This window comes from Pristiophorus japonicus, chromosome 12 (assembly GCF_044704955.1).
Source record: "Pristiophorus japonicus isolate sPriJap1 chromosome 12, sPriJap1.hap1, whole genome shotgun sequence".
Lineage (NCBI taxonomy): Eukaryota > Metazoa > Chordata > Chondrichthyes > Pristiophoridae > Pristiophorus > Pristiophorus japonicus.
Genome location: NC_091988.1, coordinates 65566261 through 65579153, shown reverse-complemented (window position 1 = coordinate 65579153; position 12893 = coordinate 65566261). Strand labels below are relative to the sequence as shown.

Genomic DNA, 12893 nt, shown 5'->3' with positions numbered 1-12893 from the left:
AATGCAAGTTGTAATCTTGTAGCATATTTTGTGCCACAGAATGTTTAGAAATCAAATCTGGTGTAGTGTTGTCATTAAGTATTAATAAAGGATGTGTGAGCAGAGATAATGCAGAGTGTTACAGGTTGTACTCAGTGGAGAATGGATAGATTTCCACTGATAACTTGCAAAGCTCCTTTTCAATAAAAATACACACTGTACATGCAAAGTTGTATTGTGTATAGTATAGTACCGGATATTATATAGAGGGCTAACACTTCACAGGGACTGAATAAATAAGATTCAGCATTTATTACATGGGATTCCTGGAGTTTTGCTGGCGTTTCAGGGATTGTGTCCCAATCCTTAGAATTATGGTCGCTGTTTTACGATGACGGAATAAGTCAAATACTAGATTCATTATATGGTATTTCTCCCAGTGTTTTGGGATCACATTCTGCGATCGCATCCAATTTTTCCACCTTGATTGATGTTCTGCCTCGAGTAAATTTGCCTTTGTTCGAGTTGAGAAGAAAACTTTGGGGTTACTATTTGAATTGAGGTCAGGTGCTGCCACGTAACACCTGTTGCTGTGTCACCTTGATCTTTGTGAACCCATTAATTTGCAGGAGGCCACTTCCAACTGCACAGCGGGTGCACTGGTTGTAACAGTTGCAAGAGAACACACAAGGAAAACTAGTGTGATAATAAGCAGCCTGTTTGGCTGTGAGATTAAGGCAGAAATTCAATCTGTGGTTTGGCAATCACATCGCCTGACCTAATCAGATCTGCTCAATTGGATAACTGTCTCAGCTCTCTTCCCACTGTCTTAATTCCCCATCATCAAGTTTCTTTGATGCCTCATATTTATATATTTTTTATTTCATTATTTTAAATAAAATTTTCTCTTAAAACAAAAAAAAAATAATTATTTCTCTGGATGTGGGTGTTGTTGGCCAAACCAGCATTTATTGCCCATCCTTAATTGCTCTTGAGAAGATGGTGGTGAGGTTTCTTGAACCACTGCAGTCCATGTTGTGAAGGTGTTCCCACTGTGCCGTTGGATAGGGAGGTTCTTTTTGGCATCTTTGTAGGCGCTGAGCAAATGGTTTGGGTCAGTCAGCATCTACAGAGAGAAAAAACAGGTTACGATTTAGCGCGGGTACCCTTCCTCAACACACTTTTCTCTTCCCTTCCCTTCTCTCTGCCGCTGAGACACCCAGAATTCCTTTGCCAAACAGAACTTTGACTGGGGATGTGCCTGAGAGGGAGGACTGGAGTGACTTTCTCTCTCTCCAATTGGTGTTTTTTTTTCTCTTGAAGGTGATTCTGTCCCTTTGCTTTCTCAGTTGGATTTCCTGTGCTGTGCATCATCTTCAGTTGAAATGAGCGATTGCGCAGCCTGTCATCCAGGCCATGTGAAGTTCCTTCCTAGCTTTCAGGGACTTGAGCACGTAAATCTAAGCTGACACTCCAGTGCAGTGCTGAGGGAGCGCTGTACGTTAGAGGTGCTGTTTTTCGGGTGAGACGTTAAACTGAGGCCCCATCTGCTCTCTCAGGTGGATGTTAAAGATCCCATGGCACTATTTTGAAGAAGAGCAGGGGAGTTATTTCCAGTGTCCTCACCAATATTTATCCCTCAATCAACACAGCAAAAAACGATTATCTGGTCATTATCACATTGTTGTTTGTGGGAACTTGCTGTGCACAAGTTGACTGCCATGTTTCTCGCAGTGCAACAGTGACTACATTCCAAAAATTCCTCATTGGCTGTAACACGTTTTGAGACGTCCGGTGGTCGTGAAAGGCACTATATAAATGCAAGTCTTTCTTTCTTTCTATACTCTAGACCCTTCCCTTTCCTATATAATCTCCCAAGGTAGCTGAGATTGGCGGGAATATTCTGTTGCTCTTGTCCACTACACATTGGTGCTTCAGCGCGCAGCACCATAACCGCATACACCTGGTATTTTCCTGCACGAGGAACTCTGGTTTCCTGCAGATATCCACAACGGCTCGTTGTGTCAGCCTCTCCTTTAAGTGGTCTGGTTGCTTGCTTCTTGGGGAAGTTGATTCCCACTGCCCTATATCTACTGCACAGTAACTGGACCCGGGAGTGTAATAACAAAACTCCTTTTAAGTTCTAGACAGGATTTTTGTGTCTTGCGCATGTGTACTCCTTCAGTCTGTCCAGAGACAGACCGAGTTAACACAAGGTGAGCTAACATTTTGTTCAATTGGTGATCTACTTCATTTCACAATAGATAAACCATGCAGAATGTAAGCATGATGAGAGACACTTGGTGCCATCAGTATAACTTCCGTTTGCGTGCTATTTGAAAAATGAATAAAGAACAGGTGAATATGAGCCCATTTTGGGCCCTTTACTTAAAAGCACAGGACAGAGGTTTCCCCTTGCAGTCTGCTGCTGTCTGCTTTTTGTAACCTAAAGTTTTTATAAGTCCTTCTTTAATATTTGTTCTTGGGATGTGGGCATCACGAGCAAGGGCAGCATTTATTGTCCATCCTTAGTTGCCCTTGAGAAGATGATGATGAGCCTCCTTCTTGAACCATTGCAGTTTTTCCACAATGCTGTTGCATAGGTAGTTCCAGGATATTGACCCAGTGATGATGAAGGAATGGCGATATATACCTCAGTCGGGATGTTGTGTGACCTGGCGGGGAACTTGGAGGTGATGGTGTTCTCGTGTACCTATATAAGAACATAAGAAATAGGAGCAGGAGTAGGCCATTTGGCCCCTCGAGCCTTCTCCGTCATTCAATAAGATCATGGCTTGGCTCCACTTCCCTGCCCGCTTTCCATAACCCTTTACTCCCTTATCGCTCAAAAATCTGTCTATTTCCGTTTTAAATATATTCAATGACCCAGCTTCCACAGCTATCTGGGGCAGAGAATTCCACAGATTTACAACTCTGAGAGAAGAAATTCCTCCTCATCTTAGTTTTAAATGGGCAACCCCTTATTCTGAAACTATGCCACCTAGTTCTAGATTCCCCCTTGAGGGGAAACATCCTCTCTGCATCTATCTTGTCGAACCCCCTCATTATCTTATAAGTTTCAATAAGATCACCTCTCATTCTTCTGAACTCCAATGAGTATAGGCCCAACCTACTCTGCTGCCTTTGACCTTCTAGGTGGTGGAGGTCACGGGTTTGGGAGGTGCTGCCAAAGCAGCCTTGGCGAGTTGCTGCAGAGCAACCTGTAGATAGTACACATTCAGCCACGGTGCGCCTGTTTGGAGGGAGTGGATGTTTACGGTGGTGGATGACTGGTTCCTGTAGTATACAAGAGTTTGTCTACACCAAGGTGCTCGATGTCTTCCTGAATGGCCAGTCGTTGCTGTGGTTTGGGATCTGTGCAAAACAACTGCCCATGGCACAATTTAAATGCTCATCAGCTAATGCATTCACCAGTCAGCGAGGGGCTGTCCTGAAAGATTAACCCTTTTCAGGCATCTTTTTGCTCAGAATATATATCACAAACCACTTTATGTCCCAAGTTTTTACTGTGGGGTAAAATGGCCAGAGAATCTCAAACTGTGACGCTCCCGCTTTTAATCTACCTGTGCCGATTATTTGCCTGCAGCCCTGAATGTTACCTGTCACTTGTGATGCTTAACAGCCACTGCTTCTCATTGCTCGGTGAGGGGGGGTTACTCGATAATCAACTCAGCCAATTGGAAAATCAGACATTAATTTGCATATGCTCTGCCTTTATAGGTTTATCAGGAATGCCTGATTAGTCTTGGGTTAATAATGTTAAGAATGACTCGGGGGTACAGGCACCACTATTGTATCCCTGGCCATGGATTATTCATAATGCCTTGAATTTGCTTTGTTGCGTTGCAATTAATCAGTGTACGTGGGGAATAATGTATATCCCTCCGTGGTGATTTATAAAGCAAGTTGTAATGGGGAACTTCATTGCCCCCTTCTCCAGGAACTGACTATCTTTTGTTACCACGGGCATGGTTAGGTGAAACCAAAAGCAGTTTGTTGACAGAGAAAGCAGATTACAAATTGGTACAAGAAATCATCGGGAATAAAAATGGGATAATTAGTTGGAGTTCCAACAAATGCTCTGACGGTTGCTGTTGGCAGCCATTATAACAAGGTGATGCGGAAGCGAGGGAAGAACGATACCTGGGTAAAACTCTGCTCAACATATCCCGTACTGCATCGTGCTGCTTGCCCATCACCCCTTCCTTGATGATTTTCATTGGCTCCCTGTCACCCCAATGCTTGAAAATTAAAATTTTCTCCCTCATTCCTTCATGACCTCATCCCCACTACCCTCCACAACCTCCTGTGGTCCTGTATTTTCCCCAAATATTTTGTCCCTCTTGCTTGTGCCTCTTGTGCATCCTCCACTCCCTTTGCCTCACCACCGTGGTGGAACCAGACGTCTAGATCCTACGCTCTGGAGTTCCCTGCCTAAACCTCTCTACCTTTTTCCTCCTTTCAAAACCTACCCAAAAACCATCCTTTTGACCAAGGTTTTGATCAGCCTTTTGAATCTCTCCTTTCCTGGCTCAGTGTTTTATTTTTCTTACACTTATTCTGTGAAGTGTCTTTTGGATATTTATCTTGTTTATTAAAAAAAACAATACATTTTTAATTGTTTTTGCACTCATCGGGTCTGTACTGGTATATTGAAACTTTTTGCACCCAGGACTGTTTCTTTACTGCTCCCAAGATGCGTATTAAGAGGATTCGAATCATACAGTGCAGAAGGAGACCATTTGGCTCATCGTGCCTTTGAAAGAGCTCTCCAATTAGTCCCAATCCGTTGCTTTTTCGCCATAGCTCTGCAGATTTCTCCTTTGCAAGTATTTATCCAAATCCCTTTTGAAAGTTACTCTTGAATCTGCTTCCACCACCATTTCAGATCCTAACTCGCTGCATAAAAAAGAACATTTCTCCTGACCTACTTTAGCAGGTCTTTAAAATCTCTCTTTTTAAAAAAAAAAATTACCTTTTAAAACTGTGCAATGAGTACTCCAAATAACCCAGTCACTTTTCTATTTGATTTCCTGTGTGTAAAGTTTGCAAAAACTGGGAGATACAAAACTGAGGTGCTACAGTGCCACCATTGGTGGGAGGGTGTTAATACAGCGTGACAAGTTTACATAGGCTGTTTTTGATTATAAGCGTGGATGTGGGAATTGATGATGGGGTGGGTGGTGGTGATGGTGGCAGGGAAGGTTGAACCAAAAGTGCGAGATACAGGAAGTTACATTTTGTAGGCAGGAGGTGTGTGGAGATCCAAGATTTTCAATTTTATTGTAGATGTGTTTCTAATTTATTATATTCTGCCTGCTCCATGATGAAATGCAAGCCGTGATCCTGATCAACGGATCCATCACAGAGCCAATCCACGCCCGGACCGGGGTCAAGCAGGGCTGCATCATCGCACCAACGCTCTTCTCAATCTTCCTTGCTGCAATGCTCCATCTCACTCGCAACAAGCTCCCCGCTGGAGTGGAACTAAAATATAGAACCAATGGGAACCCGTTCAACTTTTGTCGCTTCCAGGCTAGATCCAAGGTCGTCCCATCCTCTGTCATTGAACTACAATCCACGGACGCCGCTTGGGTCTGCGCACATTCAGAGGCTGAACTCCAAGCCATCGTCAACATCTTCACTGAGTCATGCGAAAACATGGGCCTTACACTAAACATCCGTAAGACAAAGGTCCTCAACCAACATTACCCCGCCACACAGCACTGTCCCCCCACCCCCCCTCCCGGTCATCAAAATCCATGGCGTGGCCTTGGACAACGTGGATTATTTTCCATACCTCGGGAACCTACTATCACAGCAAACGCAGACATCGATGACGAGGTCCAACACCGCCTCCGGTGTGCCAACGCAACCTTCGGTCGCCTGAGGGAGAACATACATAAGAACATAAGAATTAGGAACAGGAGTAGGCCATCTAGCCCCTCGAGCCTGCTCCGCCATTCAACAAGATCATGGCTGATCTGGCCGTGGACTCAGCTCCACTTACCCGCCCGCTCCCCATAACCCTTAATTCCCTTATTAGTTAAAAATCTATCTATCTGTGATTTGAATACATTCAATGAGCTAGCCTCAACTGCTTCCTTTGGCAGAGAATTCCACAGATACACAACCCTCTGGGAGAAGAAATTCCTTCTCAACTCGGTTTAAATTGGCTCCCCCATATTTTGAGGCTGTACCCCCTAGTTCTAGTCTCCCCGACCAGTGGAAACAACCTCTCTGCCTCTATCTTGTCTATCCCTTTCATTATTTTAAATGTTTCTATAAGATCACCCCTCATCCTTCTGAACTCCAACGAGTAAAGACCCAGTCTACTCAATCTATCATCATAAGGTGACCCCATAATCTCCGGAATCAGCCCAGTGAATCGTCTCTGTACCCCCTCCAAAGCTAGTATATCCTTCCTTAAGTAAGGTGACCAAAACTGCACGCAGTACTCCAGGTGCGGCCTCACTAATACCCTTTTCAGTTGCAGCAGGACCTCCCTGCTTTTGTACTCCACCCCTCTCGCAATGAAGGCCAACATTCCATTTGCCTTCCTGATTACCTGCTGCACCTGCAAACTAACTTTTTGGGACCCCCAGTCCCTCTGCACTGCAGCATGTTGTAATTTCTCCCCATTCAAATAATATTCTCTTTTACGTTTTTTTTTCCAAAGGTGGATGACCTCACATTTTCTGACATTGTATTCTATCTGCCAAACCTTAGCCCATTCGCTTAACCTATCTAAATCTCTTTGCAGCCTCTCTGTGTCCTCGACACAACCCGCTTTCCCACTAATCTTTGTGTCACCTGCAAATTTTGTTACACTACACTCTGTCCCCTCTTCCAGGTCATCTATGTATATTGTAAACAGTTGTGGTCCCAGCACCGACCCCTGTTGCACACCACTAACCACTGATTTCCAACCCGAAAAGGACCCATTTATCCCGACTCTCTGCTTTCTGTTAGCCAGCCAATTCTCGATCCATGCTAATACATTTCCTCTGACTCCGAGTACCTCTCTCTTCTGCAGTAACCTTTTGTGTGGCACCTTATCGAATGCCTTTTGGAAATCTAAATACACCACATCCATCGGTACACCTCTATCCATCATGCTCGTTATATCCTCAAAGAATTCCAATAAATTAGTTAAACATGATTTCCCCTTCATGAATCCATATTGCGTCTGCTTGATTGTACTATTCCTATCTAGATGTCCCGCTATTTCTTCCTGAATGATAGCTTCAAGCATTTTCCCCACTACAGATGTTAAACGAACTGGCCTATAGTTACCTGCCTTTTGTCTGACCCCTTTTTTAAACAGAGGCGTTGCATTAGCTGCTTTCCAATCTACTGGTACCTCCCCAGAGTCCAGAGAATTTTGGTAGATTATAACGAATGCATCTGCTATAACTTCCGCCATCTCTTTTAATACGCTGGATGCATTTTATCCGGACTAGGGGACTTGTCTACCTTGAGTCCCATTAGCCTATCCAGCACTACCCCCCTAGTGATAGTGATTATCTCAAGGTCCTCCCTTCCCACATTCCCGTGACCAGCAATTTTTGGCATGGTTTTTGTGTCTTCCGCTGTGAAGACCGAAGCAAAATAATTGTTTAAGGTCTCAGCCATTTCCACATTTCCCATTATTAAATCCCCCTTTTCATCTTCTAAGGGACCAAGAGAGTGTTTGAAGACCAAGACTTCAACTGTGGCACCAAGCTTATGGTCGACAGGGAGGTAGTGATACCCGCCCTCCTATTTGGCTCAGACGTGGACCATATACAGTAGACGCCTCAAAGCGCTGGAGAAGTACCACCAGCGTTGCCCCCGCAAGATCCTGCAAATCCCCTGGGAGGATAGACGCACCAACGTCAGTGTTCTCGCTCAGGCCAACATCTTCAGCATCGAAGCAATGACCACACTTGACTAGTTCCGTTGGGCGGGCCACATCGCATGCCCGACATGAGACTCCTAAGCAAGCGCTCTACTAGGAACTCCTCCACGGCAAGCGAACCCCATGTGGGCAGAGGAAACATTTCAAGGACACCCTCAAAGTCTCCTTGATAAAGTGCAACCTTCCCACCGACACCTGGGAATCCCTGGTCCAAGACCACCCAAAGTGGAGGAAGAGCATCTGGGAGGACATTGAGCACCTAGAATCTCGTCACTGGGAGCATGCAGAAATCGAGCACAGACAGTGGAAGGAGCGTGCAGCAACCAGACACCCCACCCACCATTTCCTTCAACCACTGTTTCCCACCTGTTAGAGACTGTAATTCCCGTATTGGACTCTACAGTTACCCGAGAACTCATTTTTAGAGTGGAAGCAAGTCTTCCTCGATTTCTAGGGACTGCCTATGATGATGATTTTATTATGGTTTCCACAAATCTAATTGCACATTAAAGAGAGATTTGGTCTGGCACGTGATAACTTGTTTTTTTTCTCCTGCATTTTTTAATGAGTGATTAGCATCTCATTGTATATTAGTGGTTCATGGATTATCATTTTAATTCCTCTGGCTAAGAAGTGCATTTGTTAATTTTTTAAAAACCAAGCAGTTGTTATACCTCCTTCATCCTCAAACTCCTGTAATTCCAAAAAGATGACTTTGGAATAGCAATTATAGACTTGAGAAATTTTAAAATTTAAGAATGCTGCTCAAAAAGTCTTTGTAGCGAGAACAAGATTGAAACTCGCCCGCAAGCTTGTACAGTCCCGATTCAGCGGTGTTACTGATGCGCTGGTGTTTTGAGCTGACGGCTGGGAGGTGACTGTCCTGCTGATTTTTGTTTACCGTGAGGAAGTGGCTATCTCCACTCCACTCAGTGCCTTCACAGTGATGCTGCTGAGATTTAGAACTCTGCAGGACAAAGAAATGAATCTGTGCCTTTCCATTTCTATGGCAACACATGTTGGTGCTCTATTGGACTATCCTGCTACATCAACTTGCACCACTCATTTTAAGTGTAACTTTTAACTAAAATAAGTTGAAACTCTGCCAAGAAGTAGCTTTATTGGCCCCAAGTTTCCACATGATTTGCTCCTGATTTTTGGGAGCAACTGGTGTAGAACGGAGTATCTTAGAAATTGGAATTCTCGTCATTTAGTTTGCTCCAGTTCTAGTCAGATAGAACAGTTTCACTTTGGAACAGAATTTTTTTTTCAAAAGGGGGCGTGTCCGGCCACTTACGCCTGTTTTCAAAGTTTCGTCAGTGAAAACTTACTCCAAACTAACTTAGAATGGAGTAAGTGAAGATTTTTGTACACTCTCAAAAACCTTGTCTACACTTTAGAAAATCAGGCGTAGGGAATGGTTGGGGGGGGGGGGGGGTTGTTTAAAGGGAAGTTTACAAACATTAAACACTTCAGTTTTACAAATAAAGCGCCATCATCAATAATAAATGATAAATACATCAATAAATCAACCAAAAAAAATTAATAAGAAATAAAAAAATTTTTAAATCAATAAATAAAACATTTTCTACTTACCGACTGCAGCACCGGGAGCCCTCCAACAGCGTGCTGGGATGCCTCCCTCAGTGTGTCTCTGTCAGTGTCTCTATCTCTCTCTGTGTTTCAGAGAGAGAGAGAGACGGGGGAAAGGAGGTGGGGGGTAAGGAGACTGGGGGGGGGGGGGGGGTAGGAGAAAGGGGAGGGATGCTGAATGGGCCGGGCCCGTCCCCAGCACCAGATTTACAGGTAGTGGAGGGAGGGCGGTTCGGGTCGGGGGGAGGGAGGTCAGGTCGGATCCTGTCGCGGGGGGGCAGGCGGAAGCGGGGTTGGGGAGCGGGAGTTGGGTCCGGTGGGGCGGGTGGGGGAGGAGAGCGGGTGTCGGGTCCGGGCGGGGGGTGAGTGGGTGTCGGGTGCGGGGGGGGGAGCGGGTGTCGGGTCTGGGGGGAGGGGGGGTGGTTCCGGTCCGGAGGCGGGAAGCGGAAGACGAGTCTGGTCGGGAGGAAGCAGGAACTGGCCGTGGGAGGAGCCTTATTCACGCAGTCCCAGTGAGGCCATTCGGCCAGGGCTCGGGGCTGCATGCTTCGGGCCCCTCCCACACAGTTTCGGGCGCCTGGAGCTACTGCACTTGCGTGCCCACTGTAGCGCGCATGTGCAGAGGTCCCGGCACGGTTTTCAGCGCAGGGACCTGGCTCCGCCCCCTACAGCTCCTGCTGCGCTGCGCCGAGGGCCAGAGGACCTGCAGGGAGGTGGAGAATCTGGAGATTTTTTTAGGCGCACTTTGTGGCGCGAAAAACGGGCGTCCAAGTCGGGACTGCGCCGTTCTAGGCGCGGCTCGAAACTTGGGCCCATTGAACCTGCTGCAAATAGTATTGTAAATTATATCTCTTCGCTTTCTGTGAAATTTTCAGACAGGTTGTTGGTGATTGAGCAACAACAGGTTATTTGTGCTGTTAGATTTTTGCCTGAGGGTTGGGGGTTCTGTATGAATTATCAAACAGAAGCAAGTTAGGAACATATTTTATGGGACAAGATTATTTGTCCGCTTTATACACGAGATCGAGTATTGTTGGAAATGATAAATCCTGAATTAAATCTGAATTTGATGTTGGAAAGAATAATGCAGTCGATAATAAAAACAGAAAATGCTGGAAATCTCAACGGGTCAGGCAGCATCTGTGGAGAGAAAAAAAGTTAATGTTTCAGCTCGATGACCCTTCGTCAGAACTCCAGTAAGTAGAAAAGCAGTATTTTGCTTTTGTAATAATGCGGTAGGTGATGGGTGTTATGTATTTAACCCTTTGTAACCTGCATGACACCTGACCACCAGAGGGCCCACTTGTTGGAGTCCCAAGGGATCCCAGCATCCCTTGGGAGCACAGTATATAAGCAGGCCATCCACGAGGTACCGGCACTCTGGAATTTTATTAAAGGAGCTAAGGTCACACTTGCTCATTGTACACAGTACTCAGTTTCCACCTTTATTATGAGTGTACCAATTGGCGACGAGGTAACGAACAATCGCGTGAGAATGCAAAGAGCAGTCGGCATTCTGGCGAAGTTCTCAGAAGGGGACGATTGGGAGGCCTTTGTGGAGAGACTCGACCAATACTTCGTGGCCAACGAGCTGGATGTCGACGAGAACTCGACCAAATTAAGGGCGTTCCTCCTAACTGTCTGTGGGGCAACAATCTATGGCTTCTTGAAGAATCTCCTGGCCCTGGCAAAACCAACAGAGAAATCCTACGAAGAATTATGTATGCTCGTCCGGGAGCACCTAAATCCTAAGGAAAGCATTTTGATGGCGAGATATCGGTTCTACACGTGTCAGCAATCGGAGGGCCAGGAAGTGGCGAGCTACGTCGCCGAACTAAGGTGCCTCGCAGGACATTGTGAATTTGGGGGATTCCTAGAACAATGCTCAGAGACTTTTTTGTACTAGGCATTGGACATGAAACAATCCTTCGCAAACTGTTGACTGTAGAAACTCCGAATCTAAGTAAAGCCATAACGATAGCCCAGGCATTTATGTCCACCAGCGACAACACCAAGCAGATTTCACAGAATAAAGAAGTTTCGGCCAGTAATGTGCATAAAGTAACATCGGTCTCGAGCAGAAATGTACATGGCAGAACGTACACCGCTGGCTGCTGCTGCACGACCTCAGATAACCCAGAGTCCGCCATCAGTTGTTAATGCGAGGCAGTTAACGCCCTGTTGGCGCTGCGGAGGTGATCATCGGCTCCATCAGTGCTGCTTTAAGCACCATGCGTGCAATGGTTGCAGAACAATGGGACACCTCCAACGAATGTTCAGGTGAGCTGCAAACTCTGCAAACGGTCACGTTGCAGATGAAGTTCGATTTACTGTGCATCAGGCTGAATTGGAGACTCGTACTGAGGAGGCAGAAGTATATGGGGTGTACACATTCACTAGTAAATGCCCAGCAATAATGTTGAACTGAACGTTATTCCAGTATCTATGGAGCTGGACACGGGCAAGTCAGTCCATAATGAGTAAAAAGGCCTTCAACAGGCTGTGGGGCAAAAAGGCACAAAGTCTCAAGCTCAGCCCCATTCACACCAAACTAAGGACTTACACCAAGGAACTAATCCCTGTAATTGGCAGTGCAGAAGTCAGAGTCTCGCATGACAGAGCAGTACACGAACTCCCGCTGTGGATTGTGCCAGGGGATGGCCCCACGTTGTTTGACAGAAGCTGGCTGGGAAAAATCCGCTGGAACTGGGACGACATCCGAGTGCTTTCGTCCATCGACGGCACCTCTTACCCAGGTTCTGAGCAAGTTCCCATCATTGTTCGAGCCAGGCATTGGAAGCTTCTTGGGGACGAAAGTGCAGATCCATTTGATTCCTGATACGCGACCCATCCACCACAAGGCTCGGGCGGTACCGTACATGATGCGTGAAAAAGTAGAAATTGAGCTGGACAGGCTGCAACGTGAAGGCGTCATGGTGCCGGTGGAATTCAACGACTGGGGCAGTCCCATTGTCCCGGTACTCAAGGTGGACGGCATTGTTAGAATTTGTGGGGATTATAAAGTAACGATTAACCGTTTTTCGCTGCAGGACCAATACTCGTTACCCAAGGCAGATGACCTATTTGCGACCCTGGCTGGAGGGAAGGCGTTCACCAAGCTGGACCTGACCTCGGCCTACATGACACAGGAGCTGGAGGAGTCTTCGAAAGGCCTCACCTGCATCAACACGCATAAAGGTCTGTTTATCTACAACTGGTGCCCGTTCGGGATTCAGTCTGCGGCGGCGATCTTCCAGCGGAACATGGAGAGCCTGCTAAAGTCGGTTCTGTTGTGTATCTGTAAAGCATTCACTCCCATGTTCCGCCACCAGGGAGCTCATCCCCCTGAAGTCCCAAGGGATCCCAGCATCCCTTAGAAGCAATGTTTATAAACAGGCCC

General features: G+C 46.2%; 1 protein-coding gene across 2 annotated transcripts in view; it reads left to right on the top strand.

Moving 5' to 3' along the window:
• Window positions 1-12893, top strand: part of LOC139277309 (rab GDP dissociation inhibitor alpha-like) — a 103513-nt gene that overhangs the window by 6299 nt on the left and 84321 nt on the right. The gene's annotated exons all lie outside the window — the stretch shown is intronic.